This window comes from Ischnura elegans, chromosome 8, assembly GCF_921293095.1.
Source record: "Ischnura elegans chromosome 8, ioIscEleg1.1, whole genome shotgun sequence".
Lineage (NCBI taxonomy): Eukaryota > Metazoa > Arthropoda > Insecta > Odonata > Coenagrionidae > Ischnura > Ischnura elegans.
The window spans coordinates 64312549-64333177 of record NC_060253.1 but is presented as its reverse complement, the minus strand read 5'-3'; the positions used below and the strand labels follow the sequence as shown (position 1 = coordinate 64333177).

At 39.2% G+C, this 20629-nt stretch overlaps 1 protein-coding gene across 7 annotated transcripts in view; it reads right to left on the bottom strand.

Moving 5' to 3' along the window:
* The window catches only part of LOC124164308 (neurabin-1), a 253486-nt gene that overhangs the window by 217565 nt on the left and 15292 nt on the right, over nt 1–20629 (bottom strand). The gene's annotated exons all lie outside the window — the stretch shown is intronic.

Sequence of the window (20629 nt, the reverse complement as noted above, 5' to 3'; positions counted from 1 at the left end):
GGTGAGGAAGAAGTGGAGATGACGAAAGACATTAGACACTGCCTTATAGATAACGTGGGCAGAGCTGCACTTGTAATGCGTCATGCAGGAGTGTGAAAAAAAGGCAAGAAAAAACATATTTGATCACATACTATCCCATAAGATAAGAAACCCGAGTAAACATGGGATGGGTGATAAAGCGATAAGGTATTCCATGGGCTTGCGAAGAGTGAAGAGAGCCTTGGAAAACCAAATTGGGAACAAATGGCCCATAATTACGGCATTTGAGCCTTCATATAATGATGAGAACAACACCTAAGCATTATTATTTCTGCTAAATGTACTAATAATCATTTTTAGCGATCAACTTTACAAATTTGAGTCGACTCGGTAAATTATCATTATCATTCGATGGGCAAGCAAAATAATTCGGAGGATATTTAACTTTCAATTCAATTTCTGTATTACAATGCTCTATTCAAGCATTCACGTAACAATAGGCACACTACCCGTATGTTACGAAAAATGATGGTTACGTAATCATTTCTTCACTATAAGCCTTTCATCGTTCCACTCTGAATAATATTAAAATGAAAACATTATCATGAAAAAAGGGCATGTGAGGCATAGTTTTTCTAACCTTGATGCACCCAGCTCAGTAAAACGCCTAGCTTCCCACTGAAGAAAGACAAATTATAAAGGGATAGCAAACGGCAAAATTAATTTTAGAAAAAAATCGATTTAATCATAAAATTCATTAAAAATGAAATAATCAACTCTTTTTTTCAATTCATTGGAAAAAATGGGGAACATCACATTAAAATACTTAAAGTATAAGGCAATCGCAAGCTAAATTTCAGGTCAAAGGTCCTTTATACTCGATAAGGAGACGGAACAACCTTATAGGTCATATCTTGAGACATGATGACCTGATGAAGACAATCGTAGAGGAACAAGCAATTAACAAGAACGGAGAAGAAGGCCTCGAAAAAAATATATGGAATGAAGATGTGATGGAGAAGAAATACGTTGGTGAGAAAAGATTAACTGAAACAGTAATTGAGTGGAGAGCTGCGTCAAACCAATCTTAGGTTTTTTGACCGGTGATGATTAATGTTACTGTAGCTGACAGATCTGTAAGATCTAATAGATTTCTAATTTCCTAAGCCTAATTTCGACTAATCAGGTTAAAATATAATTGCATTGCGAATGAGCTTATTGCACAACTAGAACCATTGAAAACACAATTCGATACAGGCAAAGGCGATGCTTCTCCCTCGTTAAATTGCGCAATATTCTACTTACCCCGCGTGCGGTTTTCACCTCACACGCTGGGATATAAGACATGGACTCACCGCGCGTGTTATCATCCGATTTCATGCGGTTGAGCAGGAAATACCGTTTTCAAGGCGTCACGCGGTACCAGTTCTGGCTTTAACAAGGGGGACGGTTGGTAGCCCTCAGCCCACCCGAAGAAAACCGACCGGCTACGTGAACCTAATTATCATCCAATTGCACTCCTTTGGAAATAAAACGGATAACCACAAGTCCTTTGAAACAGAGTTTCCAACCAATCAAAGCAGAAAATTTCATGCATAATTCCTGGTTTTCCGGGGATATTTTACAAAAATTCCAGGTTAATCCTACATGATTACTGCGGTCGATGAGATTTAAAACTACACCAAATTAATTCATTACTTTTAAATAATATTATATCTATGCAGATATTTTGTTTCGTGCCCAATTTAAAGATTTTTAATTGCTTCATTACTTTTAAATAATATTGCATTTATGTATTATTTCATGCTCCTAATTAGACTAATTAGACTAAAATAGCTCCTAATTAGACTAATATAGACTTACATATAAAAATAGAAATTTTAAACTTATTTTATGAATGTCTCACTCGACTCCTCAAGGTATTCGTCATAATTTGAGGAGTTATAAAAAAATAAATGCATGTTTTCGTTAAATGCATTTTAAAACGTAATCAATACATTTTAAAGCATACATGTACATAAATTTTAAAGATTTTTAACTTCCCGGTTGGAACAAAAATTCACTAATAATTCATGCATAATTTTAGGAAATAAAAATTCACGCATAATTCCCGATTCTCTAGGTTTTACCGGTCACCGGACACCCTGTAATAGCTCTAAAATACGAAAATTGTAGAACTAATGATAAGTGAACAGATGGTTATTCACAACGGCCGTTGTTTCCCGGGCCCAGCTTCTATTCCTCTCCATCCAAACACGCATATGCTTCTATTTCTCTCTAGAATTTGTTTCTCGTTTGGGTCCAAGTTCTTCCTTTTCAATATTTCTCCAAATCTTTCTACTAAAATTTGTTCAGGCCATCTGGTTAGACCCGTACCACTAGAATGCCGAAACCAAAAGATTACTTTAATCCGTATCTCACCTGATATGGCCTTTCCTATTCCAATGAAGCTAATCATATAATTAGCGTCACATAAACATGACGCTAAATATATAATTAGCGTCATGTTTATGTGACGCTAAAATAAGCAAAAAGTGTTAAATTGTCGTTTCCACAACGTAAAGATGACCCTAAGAGCTTTAAGATTTTCTGAAACATGTATATGTTATGGAATGGCGGGGAAAATGTTGGTAGAAGTGTGGAGAAGTCTGAGAAATTTGGGTAGATTGTTATGTGGTAACGCTCTCAATATTTGTTGATACATATTGTGACATCCGGCTCCGTATTTTTTTGCTGTGTATATCGTCTCGTATTCTTATCGCTGTTCTTTTCTCGATAGCCGAGCTCTTGAGGATGTCAAGTGGGTCTCGCCATTCATTTTACACCTATCGTATTTAGCGTTGGAAGAAATAATCGAGTAAAGAGGTGGGGAAAACTGAAACTGAATGGAGTAAGAAGCATAAACATGACGCTAATTATATAAATCCATCGAGCGAACTCATTGCATTCTTGTCACCGCACTCGACTACAAGGGAAGACGATTTTCAGGACACCGCTTCTCGCCCGGCACTGCCCTAACCTAAGCTTCCCGCCGCTCGACGCAAGAAAATCGCCCGTTTCAGCCACATTCTTCGCCACTCTAGTCACCGCCCCACGGGCGCGGGCAACGGATCTTCTCGAACTGCCGGACGAAGGAGGGAGGAGAGAGACGAGGAGACATAGAGAACGGAGGAGAAACGGTAAGAGAAGGACGTGGAGAGATTAAGGAGGCATGGTAAGGAGAGGTGCCGCGATCTCTCAACGTCTGAACAGATGCAGGTATTTATTCTTTAAATAGGTTAGTTTCCTCAGACCTATTGATGGAAAAATCGATTTCGATTACAATCGAAAATCGAGTTTTAATAGTCGAAGATCGAGGCATGATCTTCGATTTTCGATCCAAACTCGAATATTCAACGCCGATCCGGACAATTACTTTTGATCACAAGAGCGCATAGTAGTCAACTACGCTACAGGCCTAGAGCACGGTAAACAACGCATCCATTTCATGTGAAAGACTTGTATCATTAAAACCTTGATTTGCGTGCATTTATAAAGTTTACTAATAAAAACTGAAGCATGCATTCTATGTACATTCTTGGGATATTTTCTACCACTCAAATGTGTATTTAGGGAGTATTCCGAATGAATAAAAAATCCTGTTTTGTACAAACTGTATTTTATTCAAACAAAGAACAGTAGCTTTTTTTCGATCAATCGATCTTTTGGCTCAAATTTCGATTTATATTGAAAATTCGAGCTTTCATTTACGATTAAAAATCGATGACTCGAAAAATCGATTTTTAAGGACTTATTTCCAGCACTACCCAGACCTGATGTCTCAATTCATTTTCAGAAATCGGTAGATGGGCGAAAAAGGTAAGTCAAGACGAAAAAAATCTTCCTCATTCAGTCATTCCCTCTTTTTAAAATAAATGAACACGAAATTTGACCCCCACTCTTCACGAGTAGGTAACATCAGTAGTTCCGGTGTATTAACAATTGCAGGGAGAACAGCTCATCGAGTGAAGGGATCACTCACAAAGAAGTAAACAATAGGGAACCACGCGAAACCAAGGAGTGGCAGTGAAATGATTACCAAATTGTTCGGACGTAGTGACGCTATCCACACGACTGTGAAAGGGTTAAAAACGTACATTATTTGCCTGGGATAGCTGTATGCGACTCTTCGAAGAACTTTTAGAAATGGGTCTACTATTAATATAAGACACGGTCTCAGGCGTTCATCATCATCATCACTGGTCAACAATCCTAGGATTGGTTTGACGCAGCTCTCCACTAAGTTCTCCTATCAGCTAATCTTTTCACTCCTACGTATTTCTTCTCTTTCACATCTCTCTTTACTTGTTCCATATATTTTGTTCGAGGTCTTCCTTTTCCATTCTTGCCTTCCACCTGTCCTTACTTTGTGGAATTGCTTCATCATAGAATAAACTTAAATTAAATTAATTTGTTTTATTCCACACTTTATTTTAAATAGCACGACCCGTGTTTCAGCATCTAATGATTCACCTGATGATAGCATTAGATGCTGAAACCCGGGTCGTGCTATTTAAAATAAAGTGTGGAATAAAACAAAGTAATTTTATTTTATTCTATGATTGGTCAACTAATTATTCGAACTGAAATCACATTCGAAAAGAAAAAGAAATTTGAGAACGAACCCATTGTGATGTCGTTGCTACCAGCGTAGCCCCAATGCAGAATGACCATGTTAAAAAAGAACAAGAACACTTCCCATTAATAAGTACAGTATAATTTCAGGGTACTGACAGAGACTAATTTCTAATTGCATCTGTTTTGATTTCCATCTTAATAAGTTTTCTCGCCCAGAGGTTTCTAACCCGTTAACCCTTAAAAAAAGAAATTCTTAAGCTAGTTCAACAGTACCTCAGAAAAATAAAAACAAGAGGGATCGACTTTGCCGCGCAGACACCGAAAGCTGAGTCAAGAAAATAAATGATATCTCAGAAGTGATGATGTACTAATATCACTATGGAAACTGGAAAAAGTACACTGATGTCTAACACTCCCGCAGCGACGTAATTCATCAATAGTGGAGACGTTAACACATTTACATTGTAAACCCTTGCACTTCTTTAACGTGAGTCCTAATTTGCACATGTAGAAATTAAATTTTGGCCAGGGCTAGCCATCTCACTCAAAATTCACCCATTGCTAGTGTTGAAAATCCCTGTCGATGAAATCGGCGTCCTCTGGAACCTATGAATAAAGTAGGGGGAAGGGGAAAGTGAAAAAATATTTCAAATATAGACCACAAGCGCATAATCCTATCATCTTATGTTTCCACCTTTAATCCTAGGACTAAACCGAAAAATAAAATAAACTTTCCGGGGCCACCCGACTACTAATAGATTGGTGCGTCGCCTTGATAGGAATTAGAACCCTACGGCAGGACCGTCCAGGGGATTCGGGTAGAATTACATTTACAAAACCGTCTCAAACGGGGCATGTCCTTCCCGTCTAGACGATGCCCATTATACATATACTGGAGAGGACACAAATTACGTTAAATCTCGATAATTTCAAATAAGTAGGCCAATTCTAATTTAGCAATGTTAGATCAGACCTAACGGATTCCTACCTTTTTCAAATACCACGGATTAGTGGACGGAAAGGAATATAAGACCTCCTGAGAGCTTTATGAAACATGATGAAGGATGTGAAAGAGATGAACTACGAAAGTGTGACAAAAATGACTGATACGAGCAAGGGGACTGCATAGAGGAGGCCCAATTCCATCCAATAGAAGACTGATTTCTGTAGCCACTTCTGTCGCATTTTAATCTGTTTTCAAAAATGCCCATGGCGCGATGATGAGTGATAATTCCCCTAATTATACCTTATTTCCCAGTGAAACTCGGATCAATTTTTCCGTCTGCGACAGGGGCGCCGACTTCTGTCAGCCCATTTAAACACGTGGTGAGTGAAAACACATTTAGAGGCCGACTCTTTTATAATATTCGTGGATATGAGAATTAAGTGCAGAAATAGTAAAATACAATCTTGCGACTACTAACTGTGTATCAGGGGAACTCTCATGAGACTTAGACAAGCTAGTAGAACGCTGGCGAAATATTGCCCTAAGAATTGGATACACGCCGGAGGAAACCCGGAAAACCTACTTCATCAAATGAAGCCACTCGTCACTAACGCCTCGTAAACTTGTCCCAGGTCGGCCCACCACTGTGGCACGCACGCAATACAGGTGTGGTATGAATTCACGTAGAATGGGCTACACATGTAGCTACCCTCGCCGTCTGAACGGGAGGTAGACGGGGAGAGAGAGAAACGCATCGGCGGCGTGCCTTGGAGCCCAGAGCGTAGGAGGAGGCAACGACCTCTCCCGCCTCCCCAACTACCGCCCTACCTCCCCCCGGCACTCGGCGGAGGAATGCCTGGCTGTGGCCGCCGCGGTGAGAGAGAGAGAGAGAGGGAGCCAGTGGTACACCTTCCAACCTCCCAAGAGTCACCCTGCGCCGGCGAGGTCCGGCCGCTGCGTGCGTGAGACCTTCGGGAGTGGGTAACGGTAAGGTTCGGATTCAAACTCGGGAGGAATAGCATCGATTTAATTCCAGCCCACAACGTAGCGACCTCCCGAAGACCCGTTCGCAGATTGTTTCAATTTTATGTTGAACCAATAGTCGACATTATCAAATGGTTGAAGACCTAATGGTCTTGCTCTTCGGCTGTGGCGCCGTGCGCACGATTTACACCGCTAGTCGCATAATATGCTCAGCAATATATGCTCGCACAATATGTCCATACCACCTTGTCCGGTATAGTCCACAAATTTCCACAGGGGAGAAAACGGTAGCTAAACTGACTAAAAGCACTCGACCGGAAATCGAGGGATCCGGGTCCGAATCCTGATTAAGGCGAATGATTTTTTTCTCTGTGGATTTTTCGCACAATTTGTGCATGGCGGGTGACTCCCGCAAAGTTATCACCGTGGCTAGTCCCGGTCTAATTAAATTCACCTGATGGTGTCGACCGCTAGACGAAACCGTGGTCGTGCATTAAAGCCGTTTTACACGGGACACGTCATTGCGCAATCAGACATATGTTCGAAGGCGCAATCAAAATTACGCCGAGTAAAGCGGTAAATTGCGAGAACACATGCGAGAATGCGTGGATGCGATATAGCAAAATAGCCCCTGCTCAAATCCCGAGCTCGCATTCTCGCAATTTCAAAAATGTTTTTAGTGCTAACCTGCGCAATGACAATGACATGGCCTTTAAGGCCGTTTTACACGGTACACGGAATTGCGCAATCTGACGTACGTGCGAAGGCGCAATCGAAATTGCGTCGTGTAAAGCGGTGAATTGCTAGAACACATGCGAGAATGCGTGGATGCGAGACGGCAAAATAGCCCCTGTTCTAATTTCGTTCATGCATTCGCGCAATTCCACGCCATTTTAGAAATTAATGCAGTTCCAACCTGCGCAATTCCGTGCCCCGTGTAAAACGGCCTTTAGACAATCCTGTGGAGGTTGACAAATTTTTTTTTTCTTGTGGGTTCAACATAATTTGAAGACCATAGAAGCCAAGGGGTACGAGTGCAATTTCATAATTTTGGAGATAAAAGCAGATAATGGTTGGTGGGGTACAAAATATTGTTGTGGCAAATGGAAACACTGCATCAAACAAGTGAATCACTGGTAAGTAAAAACACAGATTTACGTGTATCACTTTGCCACAACAACATTATGTACCCCACCAAACATTATCAGCCCTAATCTCCAAAATTAAAAAAATTGCACTTGTACCCCGTAGCTTCTTGGGTTCTCGATTGTAGAAACAATAAAGATACGCTATATGCCACCTTATTTATTTCACTTTCCTTCCGATGATAAAAACAAAACTTCCTGAGAGGCGAACTTCGACGGGCTGGAAAGTCATTGTTTCCCATGGGCGAAGGAGAATCAGATGTTCATTCAGAACCCGTCCACAGCTTGGCGCGAAATGCGACATGACGAAAGGATTGTTATGGAGAAGGATTTAGAGCTGGCACCGTGTCCGCTGAGGCAGGGTCCTAGGATTGTGATTTTCTAACGGGATTACATTCCTCGCACATAAAATTTGAAACGGGTCAAGAGGTTCAGAAGGCTCTCAAATACGACTGTGCGCATTGATGAATAAATGAAAAGTCGCATAAGTTTTTTTTCCGATAAGTTAGCCATATCTTATGAACGCCAACATACTACGGTAGATCAGATCATTTAATAAAATAAGAGAGAGATAGACTGTAGAACAGGTAGATTCAGAATGTCATTTTCCAACGATCAATAAGAGACTATTACGGCAGCGTTAGAACTTACAAATAAGTTAGCTGACTTGTAGTTTAGCCTAATAACTTAGGTATTCCTTAATGCATCCTTGTAAATTTTCTTACAGCAGATTGTTAGTATTTCTAACAGCAAGTTCTGTGCATTTTAGCTTTAATGGTAAACCGCCCTTCTAAGTAGTTGGCAAGTTTTGCCTTTGCATGAATTTGAAGTAAAATTTGTTAGTATGCGTAAAATTTTTATGTCCGTGTGGCGTGCATGTGGGAATCCTCTTGCATGTGGCATGTGGGTGATTGATCACCCCTGCCACACACCCTAGAGGTGGCTCGCAGGGTATTATGTACATTTTGAAGGGGCGGACGCATGGAAAATAAAACGAACCAGAGTTCTGGAAGGAATGAATTTTCCCGAATTTCGAGGAGGCTCCAACGACACTCCCCCAAAAAATTGTATAAAGATTTCTTCACACACTCGCATTCAGTTTAAATTCTAAAAAACTGAGGTAATAACCATCCATTTCCGCGGCTGACTTTGGCATGGCGCTGTGAAAATATTTTTCACGTCATCTCCGTCGGCTTCATGGTCACTTCCCATTCATCCGTCCTTGGATGAGTAATGAACTGGAAATAAAATAGTGACCTCTCCTCATTCCCCTTCTTTCACGTGACAAAATAATGCAGTCACCCAGTTTCTCTCCACTACGACTTCATTGCCTCAGATAAATTCTCCTTGGCAACTAAATACAAAAAATTAAAAAAAAAAGAAATTGAAAACAGCCGAAGGAAGAAAAAGGCAACATTAACCAGTAAAAAATGTTAACAAGCCTACGTTAACAGAACGCCAAATTTAATACACCGAAATAATGTTCGCGATGACGTCTGGAGGATAAAAATACGGAAAAATATCAAGACTAAATACTACAACGCACCTTATTAATATAATGATTCGGCATGCATAAAATATAAAAAGGCTTCACTCTGAATCCTACCACAAAACTATGATTTTTAATATTATAATGTACCTAAAAATACACACACCAAATATTTTATGGCGTAAAAAATATGGGAAATGAGTGTTTTTAATAAATTGTAACAGATCAAAGGTGGCACAAAATTCACGGAAATTTTTCCCGCAGAAAATTCGAAGAGAAACAAAATTTTACCAACACTGGAATCATGAATATGAACTCGAATAATGAAAAATCTAGAGCACTTTAAACTCATTGGATAAGCTTATCATCTTATTGGAATGCATTGGCAACACACATAAATCACCAAAACTAGAATTTAAATGCAATCACAGATAATCATAGAAAATTACAAGGCAAAGGACAAAGAACGAACGGTTTTCCAAATACAGTACCTTCATACGCATATATGAGTAACATTAAATCTCCATAAAATACACTCCAACACGCTCCAAATTCTTTCGAATCTTTCATTACCATAAACCAGTCTACCTCTTTTACAGCTAATATAAACTTGAAAGTCTCAGGAAAATAATTTCACGAGAAATGAGAATAAAATACCTAGCTTAATTCTAACATGATGCCTGCGGTAGTTCATATACCTTCCAAACATTCCGTCCTCGAGGAAAAATGCATGCGAAGACAGTGACAGGAGACGAATCATTCCGAGTTCCATATCTCGTCGAGTTATGCATGAGCAAAATGGAGATTATGTCGAGAAGATGCACCACTCCGTTCTCAGCACTACACTTAAGTACTGCGCGCAAAATCTCCTCGTATCCTCACCAAACCAAGAAATCGAGGATAAAAACCCCCGCGGTTTTGTATGCAAATCTTACGTCTACAGCGAAGCAAGCACGAATTTTCCCACTGTAAAAACTTCGAGAGACACTCCCAAGACGCCAGGACTCCACATAAAAAGGAGGATTCATGAGCTCATTATTTTTTCGAGACATTCCTCAATCGGCCGATACCGTGCTATCCTCCTTTTATTTGAAGGCTGACGATGATTCTTCGCGACCATAAACGAGATTTTGGGATACTAATGTCTTTGGGTAACGGCCATGAATGATGTACTGAAATGCGACTTTGAGTCAAAAATAATTATAATAGTAGTTATGACATTCTAAAGGCCTGTATACACGGTACATTGCCACGTACGAGTTAATGTCAGATTGCATGAACGATTTTGGTGGACCGGAACGGAGCATGTGCGAAAAACACGAATCAAATGAGAAAAGGTTCCATTTTCTGTTCATGAATTCGCAAAAGTTAGGTGGTTACACGGTGCATATTGGTGTTCATTCTCGCGTTCTTACGTTTAGATATTACTTGGTACGAGCTAATGTACCGTGTTAATCGGACCTTAGACCCTGGGTTAGAAAACAATGACCATGCCACTTCCTGATCTTATTCCTAATTTTCCTAATCCCATCCTCCTCAAATTAGCACACGCGCACAGATGGGAGGGAAATCCTTATTCTTTAGACAGAAAAACTCAAAAACACCTAGATCGAAAACTTCGTAATTTAAACCTTACGTATTCGCCCAGATGATGAACACGGGACAAAAGGAGGAAAAAATCACATTGGAATTCCAGTAATACACGCTTAATCAACCCCAGCACGCAAAGTGCGCATGACTACTTTTTTTATTCCATCTCCCCTTGCGTTTGTGTACTAGCAGCGGCTCTCAGCATTGGCTGAGTGGCATGCTAACGGGCTTCCAGCTCCAACGCCGCAAGAGATGAGGCTGCGTATATATTTTTCATTTACTATAAAATTTTTTATAGCTATCTTACAGTAGGGAGGCTCTAAAAGCTGAGGATTGACAAGTTACATAGCCATCCGCCACGTAAATCCGTAATTTCCGTTCGCATTAAAGCCTGCCGGTTGAAATGTATTCCACATAATGGACAGGTCGGTACAGAATGAAGTCAACGCGCAGGATTTTCCAACCGCGTGAAATCATTGTATAAAAAATGTAAAGTGGAAAACGCCATTCATTGTGCACTTTCCGCAAATGGAAAGTGTGGCGAGAGAAAAAAAACGTATAGGAGAAAAGAACTTACGTAAAATGGGAATTCTTCTGAACATCAAGCCAACATAAAAACCAGCCGACTAGGAATCGTCTAGATTTGCGATAAATCGGCCTAGATTTGCAATAAAGCAACGTAGAATAGTATCTTCTTTCGCTTAACTTGCACAACTGGGGTGAAAATAATAAAACTGAGTAATATGAAGGAATGTAAGAATAAACTTACACTTCATTAGGCCACTTCATTTCGTTGATTCCTAGTACCTACGTCGAGGTTCATTCATCGCATTTCCACCATTAAGTTCCCTCGTCTAGCGCAGTTTCGAAGCGAGGTTACGTTCCATGCCCCTTATCCTTAATATTCTGTCACCTTCGACAGACGTTCTCGTCACGAGCCTCCTCTCCAACACGAGACGATACCACTTTTTACGAGCCGAGATAATAACACTACCTACGTCTAGAAATACAAATACATATTAAAGAGGTTATAAATACATATTTAAGAGGTTAATTCTAATTGACTGTAAAATTAACATTAAAACTTAGTCTGACTTAAAATACGAAATAAATGGAACTTTTTCCTAAAGTAATAAACTATAATACAATGATGTTTTGCGATGCATCATTTGACCATCAAATTTTTTTTCCGATACCAATATTTCTGGTTGCAAAATCCTGACATTCGGAGACAAGTAAGGTGGTATTATTAGCTTCTAATATTTCTTTATCATCTTATTTTCTTATTTGCTTGAAATATAATCATGAAACCCCTTACTAACGTCGTAACCAGTTATTCCAAGTCCTTACTTCCATGATAAAAACATACTGTCTTTTGGACGTAAAATGTGTCAAATATCGCCCATTGGCTCCTGCAATGCTTACCTTATAGCTTACCTCCCCCCGAAATGTATGTCGCAACGTCGAATTATACCGCACTCACCTTGGCCAAAGGATGGAAAACAACTGAAATCACTAGGTTACTTAGATATTAAGTATAATTTGCTAGTGTGGAGCCACGTAAAAAACGTTATGACGATTTACTAAACATTCACTTACATCGCAAGTTATCTCTTTTGTGCGTGACTTGCGCCTTATGGATGCAATAATGGCGTTCATTAAACGCAAAATACCATTTTTGCTATTGTAGAACTATATTATGAAATGGATTTTGGGAACCAAATTATCTGGCATGGAATGATCCTTTCTTTATGGTAGCAGCTTAAAGAAGATACATTTTGGATGCAATAGAAGCATCAGTTTAAAGTGCATGCGTTGTCCAGTGTCTTATCCTGTGCTCTGCAGCAATTGCAATGCCATTGTTTAACTTTCTCCTTAGAATCCCATGAGCCACATTTTCGCATGAGACACTGTGATCATTTACTAATATTTTCACCAATATTTACTCATTTAAATATTAAAGAGGTAAGTATCACAACCTACGTTTTTACGAATTAAATATTTGATTTAAAGGTCGTCGGTAAATAAAGCAGGCAAAAGAAAGCAAACATAACACAAACTACTGCTACACAGAAAGTAATACCTAATGCTAAATAATCCGGAGTGATAAGCCTCCATGTCTTGTGCATGCTTCGTTCTAGAGGTCAATCTAATATTCGCTGAAGCAAACAGGATAGTATAATATTTTATTAATTTAAACATTGTACATAAAAAAATTTCGCGATAATTTGAAAATAAAAAATGTCAAATGACTACCTTTCCGTCATTCTTTCGTGACATTATATCGCCTCGTGCAACTTGCTTGGCTCAAGCTTTTGTTTTCATTTCACCCTATGTTCATGTTCAATTGTCACTTCCTGCTTCAGAGATTTCAATCATGGTTCTTAAACTTGAGTGGATTTGTACTTATAAACATGGTTACTGCATATTCACCGATTTTATGAGTCATATACACGCGTTTTCAATGATCATCAATGAAATCATTGATATAACATGCAGTTGGATGCCTTCGGTTTCAAGTTTAATATATCTTTAAAGTATTCATAAATTTAATTGATATTTCGAGTGTACAGATGCAACGATCGTACATGTTACCACAACGGATATTTTACTGTACTTCACAAATTTTCCAAGAAACGAGAAAGAGCCCTACGCACGAGTTTCGTTCGAGATTCAAGTCGATATCCAAGTTTAAAAAACGAGATCGATAATAGATTCGATCCAGTTTCGTCTAGTCGTAACACTAGGTACGTATGACCAATTACAAGTCAATACACTCAAATTACGTTGAAATGGCGACACTTCCGGATCAAACGACAGTTATCACGAGTACATATAAAAACAAATTTAACCATATATGCGTGTTAAGTACCAACTTTTTTTTTTAAATATAATAAGATGTGGTATTTTTACAAATGCATGCGACGGAACCTCCTTAAATTACAAAAGAATAAAAATATAAGTGAGGCTAGCAAGTAAGTAATGGACATCCAACATGAAACGCGGAAGGCAGAGACAAGGTAGTTGAAGGCGGGACTAACCCACGAATGACCACAAACAATGAGGGGGTAACCGCTACTTTCACCGACGAGGAAGAAAAAGCGACGAATTTCATAACCGCCTACACCAGACACTTGCCTCTGCGCGACAACCATATAACGACTTCATATATTTCACCTACCCCACAGATCTTTTACAAAACGTAACATCCTGGTCTCGAGTAGGTATCACGTGCATAAAATTCAAGCAATAACACAGCGGGTAAAAAACTGATGACTTATTTTTACAAGCAATAAACGTTCCCTGAAATGACGAAACGATTAATACAGCATCCAGACAAATATCATCACTTACAAAACGTGTAAGATTAAATTGTCCTTAATCCATTCAATACAAATTCCATTTCAAACGAAATTACTTCAAGAATAGTGTTTATTAAGCCAAAACTGCCGTAAAATCCTCAAACGAAGTAAGGATGCTGATACTCAATACTCAAAAATATAGCTGACACTCAAAACCAGGCGGCCTTAAATATTTGATTATTTTTTCACTTCTGAACATACTTGGAACGGCAGACCTCTCAGTTCATTTAATGTTAAAATAAATATATTAAAATATTCACGTATTTTACAAAACTAGCTAGATAAGGTAGCGAAATTTTAAGCACTAAGAGGAAGTCGACGGGCATGAGACAGACAGTCCACAGAGGCGTACTGTGACCACATCACGAACACAGAATTAAAAAGTATAGACATTCCGTAGGCACGTAAAGACCAACGTCGACTATCCACAGGAGAAAAAAAATAGTATCAAACTGAAAGGAGAATAAATCACTTACAATTAGTAAAAATTAGGTTTAAATGGGCGTCCATGGTATGTCATGGACTCTTTCCATATCGCTCGTTAGTAACGAAGCAATAGATTAGAAGCGAAGATTTAGAGCCAACCTGACTTCAGGAACATCCGAGGGGTGGTGACAAAGAATTTAAAGTGAGATCAGTAATTAACCTTAGCAGTGATAAACTAGCTATCGAGTATACACCTATTTACACGATATGAGGAAAATTTCAACAATGTTGTCCCTTACTTTTCATTTATGATCAATTGAATTCTTTTTATATTTTTTATTTAATTATTGCAGAAAAACTTTGTAAAAAATCGTTCATGCATTAATTTATTGGAACCATTTTTATTCATAGCCCTGATGAAGATATAAGAAATTTATCGAACGGTCGGAAAACTTTTTGCACTTCATTCCCAAACTAATACTCCGAGACATAATTAATTATTACGATTACTTTCAACTCAATTATTAAACCTACATCTACGTTCGTGGAGTATAGGCGACCTAGATCGCCAACATGGGCCTTCCGTTGGTCACACGTTATCGGAGCGTGCAGTTATAACGTACACGCTGAGGGCCGAACGCGACAGCTTGCGACTGCGCGGCTTGCCGCCCACCTGGCGATGGGAGTTGGTTAGAATAGGCGGCAATGGCCGGGCCGCGGGAAGTTGGGAGGGTGCCCCGCGGTGCGTAACGCAATGCCTCGCCGTCCCATGGTTCGCACACATGGGGGTCAACGAGTCCAGCCTGGACGACCGCGGATGCTTCACGTGCCGGAAGAAGACCGGAAAGACGGAAGTATCCGATCTCGCGCAGCTGGGACGCCAAGCTGTCGCCGAGACATATATTTCGTTTCTGCGACGAGTGTCGAGAGCGGGGACGGATAGATCGATGCTCGCGAAATCTCTTTAAACTACGGATGAGTCGATTCTTGATTCCACCGATTCTTGGGAACGGAATGGGAATCGATCGCCTTTTGTCGAATACAGGAAGATAAATATTTTTTAAATAGACAATGAGCTTGGGGCATAAAGGCCGCCACACACCTGAGCGGCCTCTCAATGATACCGTCTCTCAATGCCAAAATATCAACGGCTGGCGAGATAAAATAAAATTTGGAAAACACACTTACCTAAAACATAAATTGGGCAAACTGACTGATTCCCAAGCTTGATCCTCGGATATAATCACCTCTAAGGGTCCAATTAATATCGCCGCTGACAAAATCGAACACTGAACGAGGCAGACAAGCTTTCAACTAGAGTTGAGTCGATTCCAAATATCGATTCTCGATTCCACCGATTCCCGGGCACGGAATCGATCGCCTAATTCAGATTTTCATTACTCCAGGAAGATATATATTTTGAAAATGGACTATAAGCTTGGGATATAAAGGCATTGTGCACTGTGCATTAAGTAAATAATGTACGTCAGAAACAGTTAAAGTGTTTATTAATTTATTAAAGCTGATTGTATATTACTACAATAATAATTCGCTACTTTCAAAAAATATACTTTATGGGTCATTTAATGTTATTTTATCCCATTCAATTCTTAAATTTTAATAACAACATTGCTACTGAAAAATCAATACCACGCCTGTTAGTACGAATAAGAATCGATGGAATCAGAATCGAGAATCGGAAATCGATTTGAAAGACTCGGAATGGTACAATTAGGGAATTCCAAAGCTTACTAGTCTTTCGTCTAAAACATAACATGCAGAGTGCGTGAGAAACCATGAGAAGTCGATAATGACGAAATTGTTACAAGTACAAATCATAGTCTTGCGTACTCCTAAGACACCAATCATTAAAACAATGAATTAATCAAAAAACGAGAAACAGCTTCATGCCAATGAATTAAGGGGAAACAAGATTCAAGGGACCAAAAATGCTAACTGTACAATTACATGCAGATTTCTTCACGGTACTTAATCAAATGGGCCGCGGTGCCAAATCGATTAGGGGGCACAATTTAACGCAAGCCACACAAAGAGTACAACGAATTAGGAGCAACGAAGCTTCAAGACAAAAACTAGAAGACTTCGAACAAAGCTTCTGCACGATGCATTTCTCTCAAGGAAAGCGTCCCCCAAAAACCGTCCCTTTTTATTTTTTTCTTTTAATTTGTTTTAATCTTCTTTAATTTAAATATTTTTCTCACTTTAACAATCAGGAGACTACGCATGAAGCCTAAGAAATTGTGTAATAGCATTTTTAGCAGGTTTTCACAGCAAGAGCACATTGCTGACCTTGGATTTCAGTCACTAGGCCAAAGGTCAAAGTCTCATAGTCGATGAAAGGCATGCTGACTAGGAATAACTCGCACTCCAAAATGTTTGAAAGTTGATTGCAACTAAGATTTAAAAACCTTAGCATCCATATAAGATGTATAATAACTAATTGTCGTGTTTTAATCATCAGCAAAGAATCATGGGGTGATATACACCCCGGGCGCCCTTTCCCGGGTTAAGCTTTGGAATTCCCAAATTGTACCACGGCCAGAAAAGAGCAGTTATTCATCAAGCACGATTTTTTTTGTAATGTCCTTTTAAAATGAGAAGCAAACCCCATTTCAAGTAAAAGAACATCTAGAGTAGGTACCTTTATCACATTTTAATCGAGTGAGATATACCTTCGTACATTAGTTATTTAATTTGCATGCAGTAGCCCTACGAAAAATGGATACATTAATAGGACAGTATACTTCACATGGGTCTCCTTTCTAGACGACGACTTAACTTAGTGTTATTGTGATTACTGTTGGCATGCTAAAAAACAACAAACCCCGGCAAAAATATAAATCACAAAAATTCGTGGGAAACGGATGAAAAGTGAAAGGAAAAAGGAGGGTCGCCTCATCGCACCGCCATATTCTACAGAGAAACACGCGGCTGCAGCAGTCGCGAAGGCCGTCGGATAAACACTAACTTTTCCGCACGAAAGAACAGGCCTCACCCCTGACATTCACTTTCCCATCCGCCTCTCGACATCAGACAGAACTCGAGCGAAACGCCAGCCCGCTGCTTCCATGCCGCGACCACAGCTACGGATAGGTAAACAAGGCTGCATGCCTTGCGTGAATTACACTATTTCACTAGCAATACCTTTCACAATCACGCAATAGAAAGACATAAATTTACTCCAGACATAACAATGAATGTTAAAGCCAGGTTGCGAAATCCTGGAACCTGAATGGAAACCAATTTTTCGGAACTGGTGAGATCGATTAACAAAATAGCAAGACTATAATATCTGGGACAAAGAACAGTTTGAATCCACGCTTTCAATCACATTCTTGAATATTGAGAGAATACCTGCCGGACCTCGAGTCGAAGTTGATAAAATTGTAAGTTATATTTGAACCAGAAATCTTCGAAAGGTCCCCCAAGCCAAGCCCACGATGGCACAAAACCTCTGAAAGTTATTATTAGGTAGATCTCCTCCTTATAGATGTTAAGAGGAACTATTCCAGGATCCCTCTCTAATCACCTAACCTGATGGGAAGATTCAACAAGGTTATATCGAATAGAGACTTCAAGGTTGAGCAAACTAAAATTTAATCCGTATTTCGCGTATTTAACCTAGAATTCAACGAAAGCACCCGTAAGTAGCTTGTTCCCATTCCTTATCGAGCTAATTGCTCATGGTGTAGAATAGTACAGGTCAACTTGATTGCTGGTCATCTCCAACTTTCAGTAAAATTATTGTACGCTAATTATTACACTTATTCCAAATAACTTATTTCGTCATCCCCCTAAATATCACTCATGCTCATCAATTAGATAAATCCCTCGGCTATAACCTATTTTTTTTATTAAACCATCTCTTCATAGCGGCCTCGTTAGAAGAAGAAGAATAGGATGAATCCCAAGCTTCATATGATACCTGTAACTGCATCGATACATATTAGCTATATTTTAATCCCTTAGTAGCATTGGCTACAAATATATTTTTACGAAATAATTTAAACGTCATAAGGACTTTTTAGCCTACAATATTGAAGTAAAATTCAAAAAGCTAAATCAAGGCCACTAACAAAATATACTAGAACCGCACATCATAAAAAACGATATTATGAAATCCGTAAGTAAATGCATTTAGGCACGATAAGCAATAGAGTGTATTAAAGTAAAAAAAAAAAGTTTTTTTGAAAAGGCGGCCAGGCCGGATGCGGTCGCTCAACTCGCACCTTGGAAATCTCATTTGTGACCATAGCTTTCTTCGCGGTGCTATTGAATACACGAACCTCACGATTCAATCTCCATTTCGGAGATAATTAATAAAAATCGGCGAGTTTACCAAAATTTTAGCTGTTCATTCCGCCACGGTAAGAAAAAACATAAGGCTCGCATTTTTTGGAATTTTTAACCTATCCGTCTCCAACTTTCCGAGAGGTCGTTGGTGAAACGTGAAACATCAAAAGTCTAGCTTTTTTTTGTATTTTTACCCATGCGTCTACAACTTTGGGAGGTAAAATGGGGAGGAAAAGTGGAGACGTCACACAAACGCCCCATCCAATCAGCTTGAGTGCGACCCGGCATTCCCCATTCCACGCTCACAAATGAATAAGTAGCAATCTTAACCGTTCGGAGTGGTTAGCAACTTACGCCATCTCTCATTCTTACCTTGACGAGAGGGTGGCTGAATATTTTTTTCGGTAATCATATTCTTCAATCCATTTATCTAATCCGTACCTAATTTAAAATACGAATTCCGGTCACACAAAATTCCTCACTGACCTAAGAAATACATAATAAGATACATAAAATAAAAAAATTACGACAAAAATAAGCATGCAAGATGGGGAGAAAACATCAATAGTTAAAAAAAAAACTTTAGTTTATTAGAGAAGGAAAATATTTTAAACGCAGGAATAACGGGGAAGAAAAACTCAAAGAGAAGCCAATCATCATACGAAGGAATATAAAAGGATTACACTTCCGCTCCGCACACGGCTGTGTAAGAAAAAGCGTTAAATATAAGATTTGTAACATTACCAGCTCGATTTTTTTAAATATACCCTAAAATGGATGATAAAATTACTAATTCCTTTTCTTTTCTCCAGTATATCCATTATAAATTCCTTCATCTCCGGAGCTCCCCATTTAAGTTCACCGAATCAATTAGAGTATTAGAGACAAGGATGAAGGAGCTCGACCGACTCACTGAAATTCAAAGGAGAATCTAGTGAAAGAAAAATAGTGAATAGGGATAATATAGGTTAATGCAGTATTCGAGAGGATATGTGTGAACCCTATAGTGAGAGAAGTAGAAGCGCAGGTTTGAGGCTGCCAACCGGTCCAGAGAAATTTTCTCGTACCAATTCATGCAAATTATAGAGGCAAGGCTGTTGGACAAATTTTAGTAATATAATTAATTACTACACAATGCAATGAATAATAATTCTAATAATGGAATATGGATATGGAATGGAATATAACCTGATTATAGATAGCTTAAAGACAACGTGTAAATTCAGAAAAATCTGCCAATAATTAATTCATAGACTCGAATATAATATCCAAAATGGCACATGTGAAAAGATTCACTCGCCAAACAGCCACACAGACGAATTTTATTGCGATTTTTAACGACAGTCAATCCGTTAAACTGGATAATTACATCGGATATCCGCGAGCATGAGTAAGTGAGATGAACGATGAGTGAATGACCTCAGGGGCAATAATGAGAAAGAGAATCGGTGAGAGTATTTGTACCAGAGCTCGTGATCACGCACACGACAGCCTTCTCCGCCCACTGACGCACAGATACGGGGACAAAAGATTAAAACCGACATGCGAAAAGCGGCGAGACCCTATACACGATCACAATGGGATACGGAAAATTGTTTCAGAAGAATTAAAAGATTAAGCCTTGGCCACACGGAATGCGAATTTAAGGATGTAGGTTCGCAAATGAGCGATACAAAATTAATAAGTTTCGAGATCATCAGCTAATTATCACCATTACAGACGAAAGACATCGAGGACAACAATCCAATAGGCCACATGGAATTTGCAAGTACATTAC